Consider the following 23976-nt stretch of genomic DNA (forward strand, 5'->3'; position numbering starts at 1 on the left):
ACATCCCACCATTAGTTTGACTCTTTGCGTAATGACTTTTTAAGAGAGAGACATACCTGTTCTGAACTACTTTAGTGGTCTTTAACTAGCTGGTTTCTTTATGCTCCTAGAGATATACTAATTTGCATACTGACACCAAGAATATAAATATAAATTACTTCTCTCAGAGCGCTGGAGAACAAGGCTCACCTCAGTAATATTCCACAGAGCCCCCGTAGGATCAGTGCCAGTCATCCTGTGAACACTCCGTGCATATTAATTGGTGATAATTGAAAAATAACACCCATCATCCTTAAAGAAGAAAATCACCTCAACTGATGGCACTTTTATCCAAAGACTATTTTATTACCTAGATTCACTAAATAATCAGATTGTCGTTATCACACGCAATATTACCACAGTATTAATATATATTTAGTCTTGTATTCATTCATTCAACAGCTATGTTCAACACAATGTGGTGGGGATATAAATAGGAAAAATAACAAGTCCTATTCTGAAGAATCTTACAATTTACTGTGTTTATGGAAGGGAGGGTGGAGATGTATAAATAAATGTAATACAGAACAAAATGAAGTAGTTGCTGGGTATGTATATGTGTGTATATATATGTGTGTGTATATAATGATATATATATATATATATAGAGAGAGAGAGAGAGAGAGAGAGAGAGATCTAGCAGTGTGCCTCACAACACGTTTTGTAAGTGTAAAATGATTGATAGGATAAATAAACATACTGTAAACGTTCATAAAATAAATGATTCATTTTAATGGGTGTCCACGGCTTTCAGGACAGAAAGTCTTTATAGAGAGAATAACATCTCTGTAGAATTTCAAAGAATGAGGGCTATTTTGTAGGTATGGAGGAGAAGGGCAATCTAGGCTGAGGAAACAACCTGGGCAAAGGCTGGGAGGTGGGCTATGATGGGTGTGCCTGGAAAACGGTGAATGGTCCAGTGAGGAGTAATACAGTGTGAGACACCTGGAAATCAGGCACTTGGCTTTGGAGAACCTTGAACACCATCATGCCTCAAAGTTTGGATTTTCTTTTTATGGTGGGGGGTGGAGTAGCCAGTGAAGATGTTTGAGGAGGGAATTGATGCTGTATGCTTATTGCTTATTGTCTGTGTGCTCTCAGTAGAACACAGCCTCCACCAGGTGAGGCTTCTTGTCTACTTTGTTCACTCATACACCCCATGGGCTAACCCAGGCCTGGATCTTCAGTAGATAGCTGGTGAATGGGATTCTACCAGGGCTTTAAGAATTTGTTTCTGGGGATGATGAAAACATTAGGAAACGGGAAGAATTTCAGGAAGGAGATGCAAGGTAGAAAGCTTTTCCAGAAGCTCAAATGAACACCCACGAGACTGAAGCTGAGAGTGACATGAGAAAGGACAACAACTGTGAATGGGGAGCTGAGGAAAGCACCAGAGAAGTTGGTCACTGAGTGAATGTGAGGGTGCGGGTCAAATAGGTCCCCTGTATGATTAAAAATAAACAGCTGGCTAGGACTGCCATTAACCAAGACTGAGAACTCCGAGGGAGGAGTTGCCCCCAAGTTGAGGGTGGGGAGAAGCTGAGAAGAGGAAGACAATGGCTTTGCTTTTGGAAAAGTTGAATTTGAGGTGCACTTGGGAAATTCACGTGGACACTCAAAGGGACAATTGGGGAGTGGAGCTCAGTTTGGGACAGGAGGACTGGAGTGAAGGATGTGGGAGTCATTAGGATAAAGGTAACAATGAAAATGCAGACAGTAGGGGCCCTGGGTCTCTGGGGAGGGCATGGAGAGCAAGACTGAGAAGGATGGGACACAGAATCTGAGGAAGGCTTGCTTTGCATAGGTAGGAAATTCAAAAGCTTGAGAATTGGGAAGTCAGGACTAAATTAGGAAAATGGAGAGTCAAAGAAGTCAGGAGAGTGTTTTCTGATTGAGAATGTGACCAAATAACTGAGTCTGGTCAAAAATGATGCAGGTGAAGACTGTAAGAGCCCACTGGGTTAGATAGTCAAGAGCTACTAGTCATGTCAGTAGAATGATGGAGGCGAAACATTACAGAAAGATGAAAATGTTGGCTGACAAAATGGAGCACAAACGCAGAGCGCTTCTTTATGAAATTTGGCAGTGAATGAAAATAAGGAGGAGGGTTTGGCTTCAGAGGAAATTAGAGTTGAGGAAAGACATTTTTTTATGAAGGAAAGTGAGCTCATGAAGAGGGAAGTGTTTACGTAACAACAATAAACTCTTAGTTTCTATAATATAGGAAAAGTATTTTGATTTTGAGAAAAGTAGCATAAGACACCTTTCATCTACACGTAAAATACAGTAATGCATCTGAGCACAGTTTTAATGTGATAATGTCAAGCGCGATACATAAAGATGATGTTTAGTCTTACTAATAATGATCAATTTATCGGTCTCAAATTCTATCTATGGAAAGAGGGCTTCTTTCTGTAAATGCTGTGAGGTTGAAGAGATGGTGACATCATGGTCTGTCGGTTCCTGTCTCACCATTGCCTGGTGATGGCTGCATAGTTCCAAGGAGGAAAATCAGGTCAGAGTGAGAACTTGGTAGTCCTAGATTTGGGTTTCACCGAAGCGTTAGGAGTTCTAGGTGTTGAGGTAATTTGGAAGGTCATTGGATCTTTCACCTTGTCCTCCAGAAGATTTCCATGAAAAGTATTTCAGAATTATAACGTCCTGCTCCATGTTAATGTGCCTGGGACCTACAGTAGTAGTGGTATTCGTTTATATGGGAAAGGAGCTCATGGAATTTTATGTGATTGCTTTGTTTTGACCAGGTAGAGAGTAGAGTTAGCATAGAAACAAATGGAAAAACATTTCCCCCCTTTTTTTCTTAACCAAATAATATAGCCAAATAGAAGCAAGTAAATTTTTTTATCCCTTTCCTGAAAGTTGAAGATTTTATCTTGTCCTGTGTCTTCAGAGTAATAGGAAAGAACTACTGTTATAGAAACATGAAGTTGGCTGAAATGTGAGCAGGAAGGATTCTACACATTTCAAGGCCCCCTTCATACCAGAATCTCACAACCACCATGATTAGATTAACCTGGGTATCTGGATATATCATTGAATGGAAAACCACACTGGCAATACAAAAATGCTTAGTTTTTTGCTTTTTTTTTTCAAAAAAAAAATCTTTCAAAAACAGGACTAAAAGACAACTGCACATAAATGACGAAAGCGACATTGATGCAAGTGCACTGAGAAATAGAAGTGGGCAAAATATCTGAGTAGCGGAGTGGTTGAATAAACTATGCCTCTCTAAATTCATCATGTGCAGTATTTAGCATTTCAGAAACATGGAGGAAACCCAATTACGATGTTCCACGGAAAATCCAGGACACAAATCTCTATGTAGTTTGACACAAGTTTTATAAAAGTAAATGCTGCACATGTAGACATATTTGCACAGAAAAAGGCCTGAAGGAATATTATACCCCAGAAATGTTATTGATAGTTATCTATGGTGATAGGATTATGAATAATAATTATTTTGCTCTTTATATTTTAGGTACTTTCCAAATTTTATATAATGAGGTTACTTTATTTTTATAATTACAAAAATTGTTTATACCTGAACTTCAGTCTCACAAAAGTGTAACTGCACATGTGTTTCCCCATATGTGTCTTTCCATTTCATTTTTACCAGGATAGGGTCTGGATTTGGAGGGCCTAAATTTATAACCCCTGTGGCCTTGTGTTTATATATATATATATATATATACACACATATATATATATATGTATATATATATATATATATATTTTTTTTTTTTTTGCTGTACGCGGGCCTCTCACTGTTGTGGCCTCTCCCGTTGTGGAGCACAGGCTCCAGACGCGCAGGCTCAGCGGCCGTGGCTCACGGGCCCAGCCACTCCGCGGCATGTGGGATCTTCCCGGACCGGGGCACGAACCCGTGTCCCCTGCATCGGCAGGCGGACTCTCAACCACTGCGCCACCAGGGAAGCCCCTTGTGTTTATATTCAAACCTCAGTATGAATCAGAACAGGCTCTGTTTAGACTCTGGACTGGGGCAAATCAGAACTGACGTGTTTACCAGATATTTCCCTGTGGGTGAAATGGGTGGGCATCAAATTGGGGAGATGCTGGTGTTACCCCTGGTCTGTTGGGCATGGAAGGGGCTGCCACGCCTCCTCTTCTCCCTCATCTCCCCCCTCCTGTGCCCTTACTCTTATTCCTCCGTCTCCTCCCCTTCCTCCTCTCCCTCCTCCTTTCCATTCTCCCTCTCCTCCATTCTTTCCTCCTCCACCTCTTTTCACGGGCTCTGCTTCTCTGCTGGCCAAGTGCTCCATTGCTGTGTTTGAACCACATGCACTGGAGGATAAAGAGCTGGCTCAGGAAAAGTTCATGGGCATCATTTATAAAATGCACCAGGAACCAGAAGAAAGGCAAAAACGAGCATTTTGACTGTGGCCAACCAAATCAGGCCATTTAAAAACTTGATTTAAAAAATGTATGCTAGGGCTTCCCTGGTGGCGCAGTGGTTGAGAGTCCGCCTGCCGATGCAGGCGACACGGGTTCGTGCCCCGGTCCGGGAAGATCCCACATGCCGCGGAGCGGCTGGGCCCGTGAGCCGTGGCCGCTGAGCCTGCGCGTCTGGAGCCTGTGCTCTGTAACGGGAGAGGCCACAACAGTGAGAGGCCCGTGTACTGCAAAAAAAAAAAAAAAAAAAAGTATGCTTGTGGTAATGAAACTGTTGTGCTTTTGTTTTTGTTTTTTTTTTTACATTTATTTATTTATTTATTTTTGGCTGTGTTGGGTCTTCGTTGCTGCACACGGGCTTTCTCTAGTTGCGGCGAGCGGGGGCCACTGTTCCTTGCGGTGCACAGGGTTACTCATTGCGGTGGCTTCTCTTGTTGTGGAGCATGGGCTCTAGGTGTGCGGGCTTCAGTAGTTGTGGCACACAGGCTCAGTAGTTGTGGCACGTGGCCTCTAGAGTGCAGGCTCAGTAGTTGTGGCGCCTGGGCTTAGTTGCTCCGTGGCATGTGGGATCTTCCCAGACCAGGGCTCAAACCCGTGTCCCCTGCACTGGCAGGCGGATTCTTAACCACTTCGCCACTAGGGAAGCCCGCGCATCTTGACGGTGGTGGTGTATATGTGAAACTACACGTGATAAAACTGCATGGGATAAACACACACACACACACACACACACACACACACACACGAGTATAAAACAGGAATTCTGAATAAGATCAGTGCTTTGTATCAGTGTCAATATCCTGACTGTGATACTGTACTATAGTTTTGCAAGATGTTACCATTGGGGGAAACTGAGTAAAGGACATGTGCTATCTCTCTGTATTATTTCTTACAACAGCATGTCATGCTATAGTTATCTCAAAATAAAAAGTTCAATTAAAAAATAAAAAGTATGTGTTAGCCATCCATGTCTTGTAAGAGCCATTGTCCACATGGCTCAAGATTCTGCTCTGATAGTAAGAACAAAGGGTTTTAAACAAATATCCATTACAAAATTATTATGCATTAGGCACTCTGCTAACTAAGCACTTTGCATTGTCTTTTAAGAAGTTCATCAACCTTATGATGGGTATTATTGTCCTTACGTGACATATAAGGAAACTGAGGCTCAAAACATTAAGTAACTTGCCATGCTCTCCCAGCTAGTAATTGCAAACTAAGGAACCAACCCAGGTGGTCTGGCTCCAAAGCATACACACTTAATCCCTAAGCTATACTCCCTTTGTGTTCTATCAGGTAGAACGTTTGCCTTGAATGATATTTAACTCAGGTAGGTAGGGGGTGTCTTGTCTCTTCCCAGACATCATTTCTTGGCATCGATCCTTTGGGGCTGTTCCCCTAAGAGTTTATCTAAATACTTACTACACTTATTTATATGACCAATTTTACTATCTCTAGTTGACTATATCAATTTTACTATCAAGTTTATTCCCTGCTATGTAGAGAGTTATGTGTTTTTAAATGGAACTCGCTCTCTTAGGTTTCTTTGAGAAACTCCCCGCTCCCTTTCCACCCACTGTTGTGGAGATGAGGTGGGGCTTGTCCATACACTCTGTTAATGCAGGGTATGCTATGGAATATGGATGAACCCTGTAGCCGGAACCAGGAGAGTGCGGCTAGGTTGGGAGGGCCTGAAAACTGGTATCAGGGCGGAGCTCAGATTCTGGAACAAGGGTGGTGGTTGAGCACATGTGAATGAGGGCAAAGAAGTGAGTTTAAACCAGGTAGGTGCATGGGAAGTGGGGAGACAGAAAAAATAAAGACACACACAAGGCTAGCTCCAGAACTGGCACGTTCAAAGGAAACAAGATGGTAGCAGAGGAAGGTATGGAAGAGAACAAATCCAAGGTCAAGAGGATGACAGGGGAAACTATCTTTCCAGCTGGAATTGTCGTGTATGCTTCCCACGGGAAACAACCAGTTTCAGAACATGAATGGCAACACGCGTCACCCAGCTGGCCCTGGCTCTCTTAAGACTTTACTCACTGAACCTTGAATGTCCTAATATTATATGTGATCTTCTTTAGTTCTGGGGAGAAAATGGCCTCTTTTCTGCCACATGGAAGCTGGAAACAACCCTGGGTGTTGACGGCCTGGTTTGGAGCAAGCGCAGTGGTTATGACTTTTTTTCTCCTATGGCGAACTGACTGCCGCATGCCACTCAAAGCCTGAACTTGTGATAAAGAGGCAGTTTCCAAGCCATCGCTGGGAAGAGGCTGCGTGTGTGCAGAGAAGGCTGGAGAGAGGGGAGGGCTGCAGGCTTCTTGCGTGTCTCTTTTCATGGGATGCTTTTATGGGCTTGGGAAAGAATTGGTTGGTTAGTTAAAGTTAGCTCTACAAAGATTGCCTTAGAAAGAAAATGAAAGAGAACCTTCATAACCAGTCACAGGGGAGAGAGGTCATTGCAGAGAGGAGCAGGAGATGATGTAGGGAAAAAATTAATGAGCCAAGCACTAGGCATGGTAACAGACTGACTTGAAAAGGGGAAAAGAGAAAAGGATTCTGGGCTGCCCCGGGACTGTCTAAGCTGCATCAAAAGTAGAGATAAAAGGTAACTCAGCTATCTTATTAGAATAGGGGGATGTCTGCACCTTATGCTTTTCTTCTCCACCCCCCTCCCCAGGCTAAATCTCAAACCCAAGGGCATTAGGGATGTGAGATGAAGAGAATAGAGCTGTCTGTTTGGGAGGAAGCAGAATCCACTCATTGTGGCAATATTGACTGAGCGCAGTTTGAAGCCATTTCGCGCATTGGACCTCATTACCCGCGTCTGCCTTTGAGTCAGTGTCCCTAGTCTGGTTATCGCCTGGGTGGCACCCACCCCTGCCGGACACAGGTGAATGCAAAGTGTCCTCAAGGAACTCTTTCCTGGTGAGCAGGGCCTCAGCTGGCCTGCAGAGGAGGCGTGGCGGGTAGAGGCGAGCAGTTCTGGAAACAGCTGGTGTGTGTGTCATCAACAGAGTCCCTCTTCGTTTGATGTGAAAGATTACCTACACAAAAGCCACTGTCAGCTGCAAAAACATGGTAATAAGTATTTTTTTTTCCTGATGAAATAAAGCAATTACCGCAGACTAGGCAACACCTAAGTGACCCCAGTGGTAACCAGAGCAATTTGCTGTGAAGTTGGTTTTCACTAAAATAGAGAACATTTCATGGAAGCAGCCTTGACGCCTGACTGCAGGCATGGAGGAGGGTCGTCGCTTGCCATTGGGCTCCTATAAGGGAGGGAGAGAGGGGACAGGGGAACAGGAGTGGAATGTAAAGCAGAGCAGAGGAACACGGTAAACGGTTGCAAAACAACTTTGTACCAAACACCTCCAAGTGGCCAGCCCCACCACTGGTTGAGGGCTGTACCCGCTGTGGATGTGGGCCTGTCACATGGTATCCTGCTCACTTGAGAACTGCCGCAGCCACAGGAGACGTAGCAGAATTCTACCTGACAAATGGAACGGCTTGTGCTTTGTGGAATCCTTCCTTTGCCGAGCCATTGACCAGATGTTTGTAGAACTGAGGTGAGGGCTTGGGGTGATACACGTGGGGAACGCTTAACCTCTCATCCCAGTCTTTTATGTGCTCCCACTCTCTATCTTAGCATCTGTAGCAGAGAAGATCACCATCCCATCACTTAGAGCACTGACTGAATACTTTAGAAAGCGCAAAGTTTCACTGAAGCCATCTAGCAGAAGAGTGCCCTGTTTGGGGATACACTTGTAGGGATTGTTTTGTAAATATCTCATCATTTCTACCCTTAAGAGTGGTGGCAGACCAGCATCATCAGCATCAGCTGGGGGCCTTTCAGAAATGCAGATTCTAAGGCTCCAGTGAACTAAACATGCGACTTAACAAACTGCTGGGGGGTTCCTATGCGCACTGAAGACTAAGAAGCACTGCCTTAGCTGTCTTCAGTGCTGTTTCTCTCCATGGCTTTATGGTGGAGCAAGCCTGGTCTAGGGACTTAGCCCTATATCCAAACCTTAGCTCCTTTACTTAATGACATTGACCAATGACATTGACCATTGACCGTTATATCTCTCCAGTATAAAATCATGCCAGGGTGGTTGTGAGAATTCAGTGAACTAATTCATGTCAAGTGGCTTGCAATGAAAATGAATTAACAAACAGTTTTCCTACTACCAAGTCTTCTTGTTAAAGAACATTTGAGTGAAATACCCTGTCCCCTGTTCCTAAAAAGCTAGCTTTTATAGCAACTGGTGTTTTCAAGTGTTATAGGAGGGTTACATAGAGTTTCACTTTGCTTGATCGATCTTATTGCTCTCAAACTTAGCCAGGCTTTCACAGCAATCTTCTTCTAAATCATGTCTACTTCATAATTAAAGACAAGATACTGGCTTGTTTTCTGGTCTGTTGAGCCCATATTGGAAGCAATCTGGAGTCAGAGGACCTTTCACATTTCCTTTTCTCTAAAACGGACAGTGGTATACCTGCTTGGGCTTTGGGCTGTGACAGTCTTGGGTCCAGACTGTAGTTCTGCCATGCACTAAAGTATGACTTGGAGGAGTTATCTACTCTCTGTGAACTTACGTATAATCGAACATGGATCTAAAAAATCCTATCTAATAGGGTCATTGTAAAGAGTAAGTGAGATGCAAGAGGGAAGAGATATGGGAACATATGTATATGTATAACTGATTCACTTTATTATAAAGCAGAAACGAACACACGATTGTAAAGCAATTATACTCCAATAAAGGTGTAAAAAAAAAAAGAGTGAGAATCTATATACATTGAAAGCACAGAACCTTATGCATAGTAGGTGCTCATGCATATTTATTTCCTCCTGCTTTGTATCTAGAAATAACTCTAACCATTTCTGGGGGGTGGTGATCAAAACTAATATTTACTCTAGAACATCACTGGAAAAGGAAGGTTTGCCTGTCAGGGACACCTGCATAATTTTTGATCCTCTATTACTCACTGGCCATTTCAGAATCAGAGTTAATGTTATGTTAGACACTCCAGCCAAAAGGGTATAATGATGAATTGGTCTTATGACTCGTTTTAATAAATTAACCTTGAAATGTTACATATTTTTACACTCAGGAACTCATTCTAACTTAGTCCTCATTTGATTTTTATACCTTATTTTAAAGTTCTCTTTGTATGTTATCTTTCCTCCGTAAGTCTTGTGATGGCCTTTGGCCAAAAGAAATAAAATTATGACCTAGTAACATGTGTTACAATATATGGTTCAAATTTACCTACCAACTTTGAGTTCTCAAAATACTAGACTTCAATGAGAAAGAATCAAATATTAATGCGTTTTATAGGTAGATAAATAAGGGAGGGAAAGGATGGAGAAGGGAGGGCAAATAACAAGTGGATGATAGTAAGTAGTGTAAGAAGAAACTATTCACAAGTATAATTAAAGATAAAAGATGCCTTCAGCTGAGCTTTTCAAGGAAGTGGAAAAATCAGTGAGTCTGAGAAACTTGGCCGGGCTATCTAATTTAATAGTTTGGAAATTGGAAAGATGAAAGCTCTTCTACCAAAAGTGGTTAAAACAGTGGGGAGAATCATATAATATTATGAAACGAAGGAACCATGAGAGTTCAAGTCTGTTTTCTTATCTTGAGTCATGCCTACACTTAGTGCCAGACAGATGAGAACCCATTTCTGCTTTTTAAACAATGTTAGAGGAAGATATTTTATGGTCTCTTGATTCTAATTAGCATTCCGGAATTTTGAAAGTTTTAAACAATTTCCGGTCACAGAGAGCTTTTCCTGAAATCTAACCTAAGTCTCACATTTCTTGCTCAATAGTGATTTTTATAGACAGTTTACTGCTTAGCACTGGCGTTTGAAAATGCCATCCTAGAGCACTTTCACATCCAAAGCAGTGAAGTTGTCTGTCCCTTGGGATAGTGTATGTGTGCATGTGTGTGTGTATGTGAAACACAATTTATCTCCTTTAAAACCACTTTGAGGGTTTTATCAGGTGTGTCTCAAACATCTTCTAACAATGTGTCACAAATGTAACATTGGTGATTTTATACACACTTTCCTAGTAAGTATTTATATTCCTCTACTATTTCCTGAACAAATGAGTTTCTTAGATTACCTCTTTTCTGCAAGCTTCAAGTAGATACTTTTAAATGTAGCATACTGTATTTGAAAAATCAATATTCATAATTTAAAGAATTTCACTTAGGTCTGTTCTCAATCTTAGTTTTTCCCAAACTGATGAGGCCTGACATGCTCTATCTATTCCAGATGTTCTTTGGGGTCAAATAACCCCACGCTCTGTTGAATTTCTTCCCATTTTTTGTATGCTGTTCTGTCTCCTTTTCTTGCTTATCCTCCCCTACCTCACCTGAAAATCACAGTTCTTCAGGACTCAGCCTTAGACCTTCTGCCTGTTCTCCAGAGGTGATCTCATTTATTCTCTTGGTTTCCATTGCTACCTAAATGCCTACAACTGCTAATCTATTCCTCCAGTCCAGATGGTCTTCTGAACTCAAAAGCCGTATGTATAGTATTTGTATAGGCACTGAAAGTTAACATGCCCCAAACTGGATTCCCCATTTCTCCCTTTACCTTCCATCCCTCTTCCTTCTGTTTTCGCCACCCCAATAAATGGCACTGCCCATTATTTACAATAGCCAAAAGGTGGAGAGGACCCAAGTTCCCATCAAGAGATAAATGGATAAATAAAATGTGCCATGTACATGTAATGGAATATTATTTAGCCTAAAAAAGAAGGAAATTCTGACACGTGCTACAACATGGATACCCTTGAGGACATTATGCTATGTGAAATAAGCCAGTCACAAAGGACAAATACTGTGCAATGCCATTGATAGGAGGCAGCTAGAGTATTCAGACTGATAGAAACAGAAAGTAGAGTGGTCACTGCTAGGGGCTGAGAGGAGCAGGGAATGGGAAGGGAGGGTAACTGTTTAATGGATACAGAAGTTTGCTTGGGGAAGGTGAGGACAATTCTGGAGATGGATGATGGTGATGATTGTACAACAATGTGAATGTACTTAATGCCCCAGAAATGTCCACTTAAAAATAGTTAAGAGGTTAAATTTCATGCTGTATGTATCTCACTGCAAATTTTAAAACGACAAAACAATGTAAGGGAACACGTTGAAAGACACCACATAAAACAATCAGCCAGACCCAGAATGTGGAACATACACGAGTTTCACTAAAAAATCAAAGGCATACGCGGGCCCGTGGCTCAAAGGCATGAGCCATGGCCGCTGAGCCTGTGCGTCCGGAGCCTGTGCTCCGCGACGGGAGAGGCCACAACAGTGAGAGCGCGTACTGCAAAAAAAAAAAAAAAAAAATCAAAGGCATAAAAAAAGGAAGAGGGAAGGAGGGAAGGACTATTATGGAATAAAGGAGACCTAAGAGACAAAAATAAATTAATTTATAGAAATGAGTAAACAACAATACCTTCCACCTAGGCTCTTAAGCCAGGAACCTAGAAGTCATGCTGGAATCTTTTTGCCCCGTGTGTCCATTTATGTTTGCACACATGCGCTGTGCTTACAGAAACCCCCTTGGTTCTCACTTTGAAGCAAGCAAGCTCCAAAGGAGTTGGATAAGGGAGACATTTTTATGGTTTAAAGTTGAAGGGAAGACTTTACAAAGTAGGTGAGCCTGCTAAGGGCCTTGAATGCTGGGTGATATAGAATTACTTAAGAACTGGTTGTTGGAGATGAGATTCTAGATAGAGGGACAAGATGCGGTAGGAATAAGCTTGACATCTAAGTGGCAGTGATGGATGTGGAGCTGCAGGAAAGCCTTTTTGCCTGACCAGGCTGGTCATGCTTACTTCTTGTAGAGTTGGGCCCTCTGGAGTAGTGTGGGCCAAGGGCCACTCAGTGCAGTTGCATTTGGTTTTGTAGATAGTCGAATGTGTGTACACATTTGACATTTGATGTAAAGGAGTCAGAGAGAAATGAGATCATATCTAATTCTGGAAGCTTCTGGAAAATAGGGGTCATACTATACAAATAAATGGGGGACCTGAAGAAGTTGATTGTGAAAGGACAGATCTTATAGGGAAAAAGGTGGCTTATGCAATCAACTCTGTACTTTAGGGAGAAGGGAAGGAGAGGGGACACTTTTAGGAGATGACTTACCTTCTAAGGCTGTTTTCGCAGATGCAGGCCAGATGAGCATCTAAAGGGATGTTGCTATGACAAGACACAACTAGGATGTACTTGATAGTGAATCTGGATTGAAATGCAGTGGAAACCCCATTCTGAGAATTAGGATTCCTTAACAGATGAGGGGTAAGCTTGCTATTAAACATGTTAAGAGCATGTTTCTTATGTGTGACATCTAAGTGTGATGGAACATGGCCCTTATTAAACTTGTCACACCCTCTTTCCCCTGGACCATTCTTAGATTTTAAGTTCCCTCCCCTATGATAGGTTAATTCTCCTTTCCTTTCTTTCTTTCTTTCTTTTTTTTTTTTTTTTTTAGCGGTATGCGGGCCTCTCACTGTTGTGGCCTCTCCCTTTGTGGAGCACAGGCTCCGGACGTGCAGGCTCAGCGGCCATGGCTCACGGGCCTAGCTGCTCCACGGCTCGTGGGATCCTCCCGGACCGGGGCACGAACCCGTGTCCCCTGCATCGGCAGGCGGACTCTCAACCACTGCGCCACCAGGGAAGCCCCTCCTTTCTTTCTTTGAACCAACAGTTTTGTCTAAATCTATCAATCAGGGTCCCAGCAGAAAACAAGTTATATACTCCAACTGAGTCTTACAGAATTTACTAAGGGATTATTTAAAAGGTACAAAAAGGAATAGTGCAGTATGCAGACGCTATTAACATCGAAGTGTTGTGACCAGCCTTAGGCCTGAAGGGGAAGAGAAGGAGGCAGTTACTAGAACTCAGAGATGGTGAGGGCTGTTGGGACAGAGCTGTGACCTCCACTGAGGGACACGGCCAGCCCAAGGCTGGCCCCTGGGGAATCTCACCCTTCTTCATCCCTCTGTTCTCACACAGGTCAGCCTCCCTGGGCACAGAGCAAGATGAAGAAAAGCGGGTGGTGTATCAGAGCAGCAAATGGAATATTTCTATTGGGTTTCCATGCAGATCTCTTGTCATCTCTTCTATAGTGTTGCAACTTTATTCTGAGCACAATTTAAAAACTTTTTACCCTTTCATAATTTTGCTTTTATATTATCATATGTACTTACTTATTCATTGAAATTTCAAAATGGAGTCTTTTATAGGTAGGTCAGGCCTGCCAGTCTTAACCTGAGCTATAAGCCCCCCGCAGAACTTCTCAATATGTAATGCACTCAGGAATAGCCAGCTTCTAATGTTGATTCAGACTCAGGAGGTCTGGGGAGGGACCTGAGAGTCTTCATTTCTAACACGTTCCCAAGTGATATCCATGCAGCTGGTCCATGGACCACATTTTGAGGAGCCAGGTACTGCATGATTTGAAAATGGCCTTCAGATAAACTACCAGCTACCTCAAATTGGTTAGGTGAGGTAGTGGAAGGGTCCACCTTTCCACTGATGGCCTGCCATCTGCTACTTCATTATTTCTTGGCTTTGCCACCAGTTCCCAGAATTCATGTGGACCATGTACTTCTCTAAGTCTCAACACATCTGCCTTCTATATGGGATTTAATGCTGCTCCTTTTCCTGGATTTGCGAGGGAATGATGACAGCAAATTACTATGATTATCTTCTGCGAATGGTGTTTTATAAGACCTGTTATCTGCCTCACTGTTGCTGTCATTTGAACACCATGCAGCTAGATGCTTACCTGAGCCAAAAAAGCTGATGATGTTTTGGTGACTGCATCAGTGAGTTGCAGAAAATGAGGAGTCTATAATCTTAGGGTAAGCTTCCCTTTAACAGGGTAAGGTATCACAGACTAAACTTTTGCTGTATCTTAACATATCTTACAAAACAAGTGGCCAGTTTATCAGAGGCTGAAGCTGTGCACAGAGTGAGGAAAGTATAGGAAAAGGCTGAGGGACTTGTTCCTCTGAATTTTATTTCAAACAGTAAGCTGGTAGGTCAGTAAGTGGAACTCTGAAAGCCAGACCAAGGGAAGTTACAAGAATGGATAGAGAGGGGGTTCACTCTGGGATGGCATGAATGCCATGGGGCCTTGTGTCTGTGGACTCAGATAGCAGTGAGGCCAGTGGAACTAAAAATATGGGAAGTGAAAGTGGAAAAGAGGAATACAAAGGATGAATCTCTGTCATAATCAGTTGCAAAAAGCAACAACATTTAAGAAAATAGCTATTTTAATGTAAATAATATAAATTACTATTCATTGAGTGCTTTCAGTATGGCCAGTTCTCTACATACATTCTTTCAGATCCTCCTGCCAACTCTGAAGAGTAGCATAATTAAAAGCCCAGACTCTAAACTGCTTGGGTTTAAATCTGGTGTGAACCAATTCCTAGAAATCTGGCATTTTGAAGCGTTTAACCTTCCTGTGCTGCATGTTTTTTACACGGTGAAATGGACATGAAAATAGTAACAATCTTGTAGGGTTCTCTCCAGGAATAAAGGACTTGATAAGTGAAAATTATTCAGAACAATGCTGGCATAGACTAATCTGTCAATCGGTGCTAACAATAATTATTAGCATCTCATTGAGTTTGACTGCTTGCTTAAATGTGAGTTCTTTCCATGAAGCCAAGTTGTCTCTTCCAGTTTATAGTGGGATGACCATGTTAGTTATGGTGGAGAGGGAGTCATTTTTTTTTCTTTTTTAACATCTTTAATGGAGTATAATTGCTTTACAATGGTGTGTTAGTTTCTGCTTTATAACAAAATGAATCAGCTATACTTACACATATATCCCCATATCTCCTCCCTCTTGCGTCTCCCTTCCACCCCCTCCCTATCCCACCCCTCTAGGTGTTCACAAAGCACCGAGCTGATCTCCCTGTGCTATGCAGCTGCTTCCCACTAGCTATCTGTTTTACATTTGGTAGTGTATATAAGTCCATGCCACTCTCTCACTTTGTCTCAGCTAACCCTTCCCCCTCCCTGTGTGCTCAAGTCCATTCTCTATGTCTGCATCTTTATTCCTGTGCTGCCCCTAGGTTCTTAAGAACCATTTGTTTTTGTTTTTTAGATTCCATATATATGTGTTAACATACAGTATTTGTTTTTCTCTATCTGACTTACTTCACTCTGTATGACAGACTCTAGGTCCATCCACCTCACCACAAATAACTCAATTTCGTTTCTTTTTATGGCTGAGTAATATTCCATTGTATATATGTGCCACATCTTCTTTATCCATTCATCTGTTGATGGACACTTAGGTTGCTTCCATGTCCTGGCTACTGTAAATAGAGCTGCAATGAACATTTTGGTACATGACTCTTTTTGAATTATGGTTTTCTCAGGGTATATGCCCAGTAGTGGGATTGTTGGGTCATATGGTAGTTCTATTTGTAGTTTTTTAAGGAACCTCCGTACTGTTCTCCATAGTGGCTGTATCAATTTACATTCCCACCAACAGTGCAAGAGGGTTCCCTTTTCTCCACACCCTCTCCAGCATTTATTGTCTCTAGGTTTTTACTTTTTTTTTTTTTTTGCAGTACGCAGGCCTCTCAGTGTTGTGGCCTCTCCTGCTGCAGAGCGCAGGCCCCGGACGCACAGGCTCAGGGGCCATGGCTCACAGGCCCAGCTGCTCCACAGCATATGGGATCTTCCTGGACCGGGGCATGAACCCGTGTCCCCTGCATTGGCAGGCGGACTCTCAACCACTGCGCCATCAGGGAAGCGCTCTAGGTTTTTTGATGATGGCCATTCTGACCAGTGTGAGATGGTATCTCATTGTAGTTTTGATTTGCATGTCTCTAATGATTAATGATGTTGAGCATTCTTCCATGTGTTTGTTGGCACTCTGTATATCTTCTTTGGAGAAATGTCTATTTAGGTCTTCTGCCCATTTTTGGATTGGGTTGTTTGTTTTTTTGATACTGAGCTGCATGAGCTCTTTGTAAATTTTGGAGATTAATCCTTTGTCCATTGCTTCATTTGCAAATATTTTCTCCCATTCTGAGGGTTGTCTTTTGGTCTTGTTTATGGTTTCCTTCGCTGTGCAAAAGCTCTTAAGTTTCATTAGGTCCCATTTGTTTATTTTTGTCTTTATTTCCATTTCTCTAGGAGGTGGGTCAAAAAGGATCTTGCTGTGATTTATGTCACTGAGTGTTCTGCCTATGTTTTCCTCTAAGAGTTCGATAGTGTCTGGCCTTACATTTAGGTATTTGATCCATTTTGAGTTTATTTTTGTGTATGGTGTTAGGGAGTGTTCTGATTTCACACTTTTACACGTACCTGTCCAGTTTTCCCAGCACCACTTATTAAAGAGGCTGTCTTTTCTCCACTGTATATTCTTGCCGCCTTTATCAAAGATAAGGTGACCATATGTGCGTGGGTTTATCTCTGGGCTTTCTATCCTGTTCCATTGATCTATATTTCTGTTTTTGTGCCAATACCATACCGTCTTGATTACTGTAGCTTTGTAGTATAGTCTGAAGTCATACTGATTCCTCCAGCTCCATTTTTTGTTCTCAAGATTGCTTTGGCTATTTGGGGTCTTTTGTGTTTCCATAGAAATTGTGAAATTTTTTGTTCTAGTTCTGTGAAAAATGCCAGTGGTAGTTTGATAGGGATTGCATTGAATCTGTAGATTGCTTTGGGTGGTAGAGTCATTTTCACAATGTTGATTCTTCCAATCCGAGAACATGGTAGATCTCTCCATCTATTTGTATCATCTTTAATTTCTTTCATCAGTGTCTTATAATTTTCTACATACAGGTCTTTTGTCTCCTTAGGTAGGTTTATTCCTAGATATTTTATTCTTTTTGTTGCAATGGTAAATGGGAGTGTTTTCTTAATTTCACTTTCATATTTTTCATCATTAGTGTATAAGAATGCCAGAGATTTCTGTGCATTAATTTTGTATCCTGCTACTTTACCAAATTCATTGATTATCTCTTGTAGTTTTCTGGTAGCATCTTTAGGATTCTCTATGTATAGTATCACGTCATCTACAAACAGTAACAGCTTTACTTCTTCTTTTCCGATTTGGATTCCTTTTATTTCTTTTTCTCTCTGATTGCTGTGGCTCAAACTTCCAAAACTATGTTGAATAATAGTGGTGAGAGTGGACAATATTGTATTGTTCCTGATCTTAGTGGAAATGGTTTCAGTTTTTCACCATTGAGAATGATGTTGGCTGAGGGTTTTTTCATATATGGCCTTTATTATGTTGAGGTCAAGTTCCCTCTATGCCTACTTTCTGGAGGGTTTTTATCATCAGTGGATGTTGAATTTTGTCGAAAGCTTTTTCTGCATCTATTGAGATAATCATATGGTTTTTCTCCTTCAGTTGGTGAATATGGTGTATCACGTTGATTGATTTGCATATATTGAAGAATCCTTGAATTTCTGGGATAAACCCCACTTGATCATGGTGTATGATCCTTTTAAGGTGCTGTTGGATTCTGTTTGCTAGTAGTTTGTTGAGGATTTTTGCACCTATGTTCATCAGTGATACTGGCCTGTAGTTTTCTTTTTCTGTGACATCTTTGTCTGGTTTTGATATCGGGGTGATGATGGCCTCATAGAATGAGTTTGGGAGTGTTTCTCCCTCTGCTATATTTTGGAAGATTTTGTGAAGGATAGGTGTTAGCTCTTCTCTGAATGTTTGATAGAATTCGCCTGTGAAGCCATCTGGTCCTGGGCTTTTGTTTGTTGGAAGATTTTTAATCAGAGTCTCAATTTCAGTCTTGTGATTGGTCTGTTTATATTTTCTATTTCTTCCTGGTTCAGTCTTGGGAGGTTGTGCTTTTCTAAGAATTTGTCCATTTTTTCCAGGTTGTGCATTTTATTGGCATATAGTTGCCTGTAGTAATCTCTCATGATCCTTTGTATTTCTGCAGTGTCTGTTGTGACTTCTTTTTCATTTCTAATTCTATTGATTTGAGTCTTCTCCCGTTTTTTCTTGATGAGTCTAGCTAATGGTTTATCAATTTTTTTTACCTTCTCAAAGAACCAGCTTTTAGTTTTATTGATCTTTGCTACTGTTGTCATCATTTCTATTTTCATTTATTTCTGATCTGATCTTATGATTTCTTTCCTTCTGCTAACTTTGGGGTTTTTTTGTTCTTCTTTAATTGCTTTAGGTGTAAGGTTATGTTGTTTATTTCAGATGCTTCTTGTTTTTTGAGGTAGGATTGTATTCCTATAAACTTACCTCTTAGAACTGATTTTGCTGCATCCCATAGGTTTTGGGTTGTCGTGTATTCATTGTCATTTGTTTGTAGGTATGTTTTGATTTCCTCTTTGATTTCTTCAATGATCTCTTGGTTATTTAGTAGTGTATTGTTTAGCCTCCATGTGTTTGTAGTTTTTACAGATTTTGTCCTGTAATTGATATCTAGTCTCATAGTGTTGTGGTCAGAGAAGATACTTGATACAATATCAATTTTCTTAAATTTACCAAGGCTTGATTTGTGACCCAAGTTATGATCTCTCCTGGAGAATGTTCTATGAGCACTTGAGAAGAAAGTGTATTCTGTTGTTTTTGGATGGAATGTCCTATAATTATCAATTAAGTCCATCTTGTTTAATGTATCATTTAAAGCTTGTGTTTCCTTATTTATTTTCATTTTGGATGATCTGTCCATTGGTGAAAGTGAGGTGTTAAAGTCCCCTACTATTATTGTGTTACTGTCGATTTCCCCTTTTATGGCTGTTAGCATTTGCCTTATTTATTGAGGTGCTCCTATGTTGGGTGCATGAATATTTACAGTTGTTATATATTCTTCTTGGATTGATCCCTTGATCATTATGTAGTGTCCTTCTTTGTCTCTTGGAATACTCTTTGTTTTAAAGTCTGTTTTGTCTGATATGAGATTTGCTACTTCAGCTTTCTTTTGATTTGCATGGAATATCTTTATCCATCCCCTCACTTTCAGTCTGTATGTGTCCCTAGGTCTGAAGTTGGTCTCTTGTAGACAGCATATATACAGGTCTTGTTTTTGTATCCATTCAGCCAGTCTATGTCTCTTGGTTAGAGCATTTAATCCATTTACATTTAAGGTAATTATTAATATGTATGTTCCTATTACCATTTTCTTAATTGTTTTTGGTTTGTTATTGTAGGTCTTTTCCTTTTCTTGTATTCCTGCCTAGAGAAGTTCCTTTAGCATTTGTTGTAAAGCTGGTTTGGTGGTGCTGAATTCTCTTAACTTTTGCTTGTCTGCAAAGGTTTTAATTTCTCCGTGAAATCAGAATGAGATCCTTGCTGGGGAGAGTCATCTTGGTTTTAGGTTTTTCCCTTTCATCACTTTAAATATGTCCTGCCACTCCCTTGTGGCTTGCAGAGTTTCTGCTGAAGGATCAGCTGTTAACCTTATGGGGATTCCCTTGTATGTTATTTGTTGTTTTTCCCTTGCTGCCTTTAATAATTTTTCTTTGTATTTAATTTTTGATAGTTTAATTAACCTGTATGTTGGCATTTTTCTCCTTGGATTTATTCTGTATGGGACTCTCTGTGCGTCCTGGATTTGATTGACTATTTCCTTTCCCATATTAGGGATATTTTCAACTACAATCTCTTCAAATATTTTCTCATTCCCTTTCTTTTTCTCTTCTCCTTCTGGGACTCCTATAATTCAAATGTTGGTGTGTTTAATGTTTTCCCAGAGTTCTCTACGACTGGCCTCAATTCTTTTCATTCTTTTTTTAAATTCTGCTCTGCTGTAGTTATTTCCACTATTTTATCTTCCACGTCACTTATCCGTTCTTCTGCCTCAGTTATTCTGCTATTGATCCCTTCTTAGAGAATTTTTAATTTCATTTATTGTGTTGTTCGTAATTGTTTGTTTGCTCTTTAGTTCTTCTAGGTCCTTGTTAAATGTTTCTTGTACTTTTTCCATTCTATTTTCAAGATTTTGGATCATCTTTACTATCATTACTCTGAATTCTTTGTCAGGTAGACTGCCTATTTCCTCTTCATTTGTTAGGTCTGGTGGGTTTTTACCTTGCTCCTTCCTCTGCTGTGTTTCTCTGTCTTCTCATTTTGCTTAACTTACTGTGTTAGGGGTCTCCTTTTCACAGGCTGTAGGTTCGTAGTTCCCGTTGTTTATGGTGTCCGTGGCTAAGGTTGGTTCAGTCGGTTGTGTAGGCTTCCTGGTGGAGGGGACTGATGCCTGTGTTCTGGTGGATGAGGCTGGATCTTGTCTTTCTGGTGGGCAGGACCACATCCAGTGGTGTGTTTGGGGGTGTCTGTGATCTTATTATCATTTTAGGCAGCCTCTCTGCTAATGGGTGGGGTTGTGTCCTGTCTTGCTAGCTGTTTGGCATAGGGTGTCCAGCACTGTAGCTTGCTGGTCATAGAGTGGAGCTGGGTCTTAGCGTTGAGATGGTGATCTCTGGGAGAGCTTTCACTGATATTACGTGGAGCCGGGAGGTCTTTGGTGTACCAGTGTCCTGCACTTGGCTCTCCCACCTCAGAGGCACAGGCCTGACACCCGGCCGGATCACCAAGACGCTGTCTGCCGCACGGCTTAGAATAAAAGGGAGAAAAAAAGAAAGAAAGAAAAAAATAAAAGAAAAGAAAGTTATTAAAATAAAAAATTTTTAATAATTGTTAAAAATTAAAAAAATTAAAAAGTAATTAAAAAAAAAGAAAGAGCAACCAAACCAAAGAACAAATCCAGCAATGATAACAAGCGCTAAAAACTATACTAAAAACAAAGAAAAAAAAAAGAAAAAAAAGAAAAAAAAAGAAAGAAAAAGAAAAAAATAAAAAATATTAAAAATAAAAAAAATAAAAAAAATGTTCTAGAACCCTAGGACAAATGGTAAAAGCAAAGCTATACAGACAAAATAACACAACAAAGCTTACACATACACACTCAGAAAAAGAGAAAAAGGAAAAAAAAAGCTATATATATATAAAAAAGAGAGCAAGAAAATCAATAAACGAATCTACCAGTGATTATAAACTCTAAATACTAAACTAAGATAAACATAAAAGAAAAAAAATTCGATGCAGAAAGCACCCCCAAGTTTACAGTTGCTCCCAACGTCCACCACCTCAATTTTGGGATGATTTGTTGTCTACTCAGGTATTATACAGATGCAGGGTACATCAAGTTGATTGTGGAGATTTAATCCGTTGCTCCTGATGCGGCACGGAGAGATTTCCCTTTCTCTTCTTTGTTTGCACAGCTCCTGGGGTTCAGCTTTGGATTTAGACCCGCCTCTGCGTGTAGGTTGCCCGAGGGCATCTGTTCCCTGCCCAGAGAGGACGGGGTTAAAGGAGCAGCTGACTTGTGGGCTCTGGCTCACTCAGGCCGCGGGGAGGGAGGGGTACGGAGTGTGGGGCGAGCCTGCGGCGGCAGAGGCTGGCGTGACGTTGCAGCAGCCTGAGGCGCCCCGTGTGTTCTCCCGGGGAAGTTGTCCCTGGATCACGGAACCCTGGCAGTGGCGGGCTGCACAGGCTCCTGGGAGGGGAGGTGTGGATAGTGACCTGTGCTCGCACACAGGCTTCTTGGTGGCTGCAGCAGCAACCTTAGCGTTTCATGCCCGTCTCTGCGGTCTGCCTGATAGCTGCAACTAGCGCCCACCTTGAGCTCATTTAGGCGGTGCTCTGAATCCCCTCTCCTTGCACACCCCAAAACAATGGTCTCTTGCCTCTTAGGCAGGTCCAGAGTCTTTCCTGCACTCCTTCCTGGCTAGCTGTGGCGCACTAGCCCACTTTAGGCTCTGTTTACGTAGCCAACCCCAGTCCCTGGGGTCTAACCTCCGAAGCCGGAGCCTCAGCTCCCAGCCCCCGCCCGCCCCGGCGGGGGAGCAGACAAGCCTCTCGTGCTGGTGAGTGCTGGTCGGTACGGGAATCTCTCCGCTTTGCCCTCGGCACCCCTGTTGCTGCGCTCTCCTCCGGGGCTCTGAAACTTCCCCCCACCCCGGTCTCCGCCAGTGAAGGGGCTTCCTAGTGTGTGGAAGCTTTTCCTCCTAAACAGCTCCCTCCCAGAGGTGCAGGTCATGCTCCTATTCTTTTCTCTGTTTTTTCTTTTTTCTTTTGCCCTACCCAGGCACGTGGGGAGTTTCTTGCCTTTTGAGAAGTCTGAGGTCTTCTGCCAGCGTTCGGTAGGTGTTCTGTAGGAGTTGTTCCACGTGTAGATGCATTTCTGATGTATTTGTGGGGAGGAAGGTGATCTCAACATTTTACTCTGCCATCTTGAAGGTCTCCCCGAGGGGGAGTGTTAACAGTGTCAAAATACCCACTGGATATTTTCCCTTTATGTTTACGGCATAATAAGCGTCTATCTATAAAGAATATGGGGAAAATGATTTGAGACTGTAAAACATAGTGATCATGATTCTTTAGTGATTCTCGGGAGCTGAGGCAAAGGAAATCCATGCTTGCAGTGGTATATCAAGGCTCTCAGTTTGTGGCACAGTTCTTTTAGGGAATGAAAAGGAACTAAACCCTGTTATGGAACTATTTAGTCCTTGAATCAGGAAGGTATTTCAGGTGAGTTCTGTGAGACTCAAAAGGTAATTATTTACCAAGTATCCAGTGTAACATCAAGTATTGGCTAAGTCCCATACAAGCATATTATTTAATCCTCTCTCACTCCTTCATGGTAGCTAAATATTGTCACATAATCCCCCATCAGTGAGGAAATGATGGGCCTGGAATTCCCAAGTGACTTCCTGATCAAGGGCAAACAGCAAGTTGGAGAGGGAACCACCGCTTGTCTCCATAGCCAGTCGGCCTCCATTCTGCCTATTAACTCTGTGAGCCAGGCTAAGTAGTCGAAGAGCAATGCGCATTTGGGAAAGAAGAAACTCATGTCAAAATGACCCCTGACAAAAGGTAGTGGTGATCAAGAAGGGATAAAGATAAGGCCCAGGGGAGTGCTATTTCACAGTTGGAAAGCTGGGGAAGACGCAGGCATTGCCTCATCTAAATCTTTTCATCGTACAGAATACCTAGACCTCAAGGTCATGTGCAGTTAGCGTCAGCATGGAGACAAGAGCCCCTTCCTGGACTAACATTCATTCCACTCTCTCCTCATAAAGTGCAGTTGCTTTTGCTGGGAATGAGAGGCTGTCAGTATAAGCGTCTGTGGCACCCTTTTAGTAGGAAATAGTTAAACTGGGGAAAATCATACCTTTTAATTATTGAAATCCTTTATTGATGCTGAGACATTGTTTGGTGAACATACATGGAGAATATTCATAGATATTATATATTACTAAAGCTCCCTCTTACTGACTTCTGCAACACAACATAAACACGCAGAGCCCAATAAAACATGACTTTGTCTTAACAGCATTATGAATAAATTATTAAGAACTTTTTTCTTCTGCAGTAATTTTACTAGTTTGTTTTTTTTTAAATAAAATCAAACCTTCTATAGGACTGTAATTAAAAGTAAAAGAACATGCAGCAGTT

At 41.6% G+C, this 23976-nt stretch overlaps 1 protein-coding gene across 5 annotated transcripts in view; it reads left to right on the forward strand.

Moving 5' to 3' along the window:
* ASTN1 (astrotactin 1) overlaps window positions 1-23976 on the forward strand; it is a 326481-nt gene that overhangs the window by 56675 nt on the left and 245830 nt on the right. The gene's annotated exons all lie outside the window — the stretch shown is intronic.

Source organism: Orcinus orca, chromosome 1 (genome assembly GCF_937001465.1).
Source record: "Orcinus orca chromosome 1, mOrcOrc1.1, whole genome shotgun sequence".
Lineage (NCBI taxonomy): Eukaryota > Metazoa > Chordata > Mammalia > Artiodactyla > Delphinidae > Orcinus > Orcinus orca.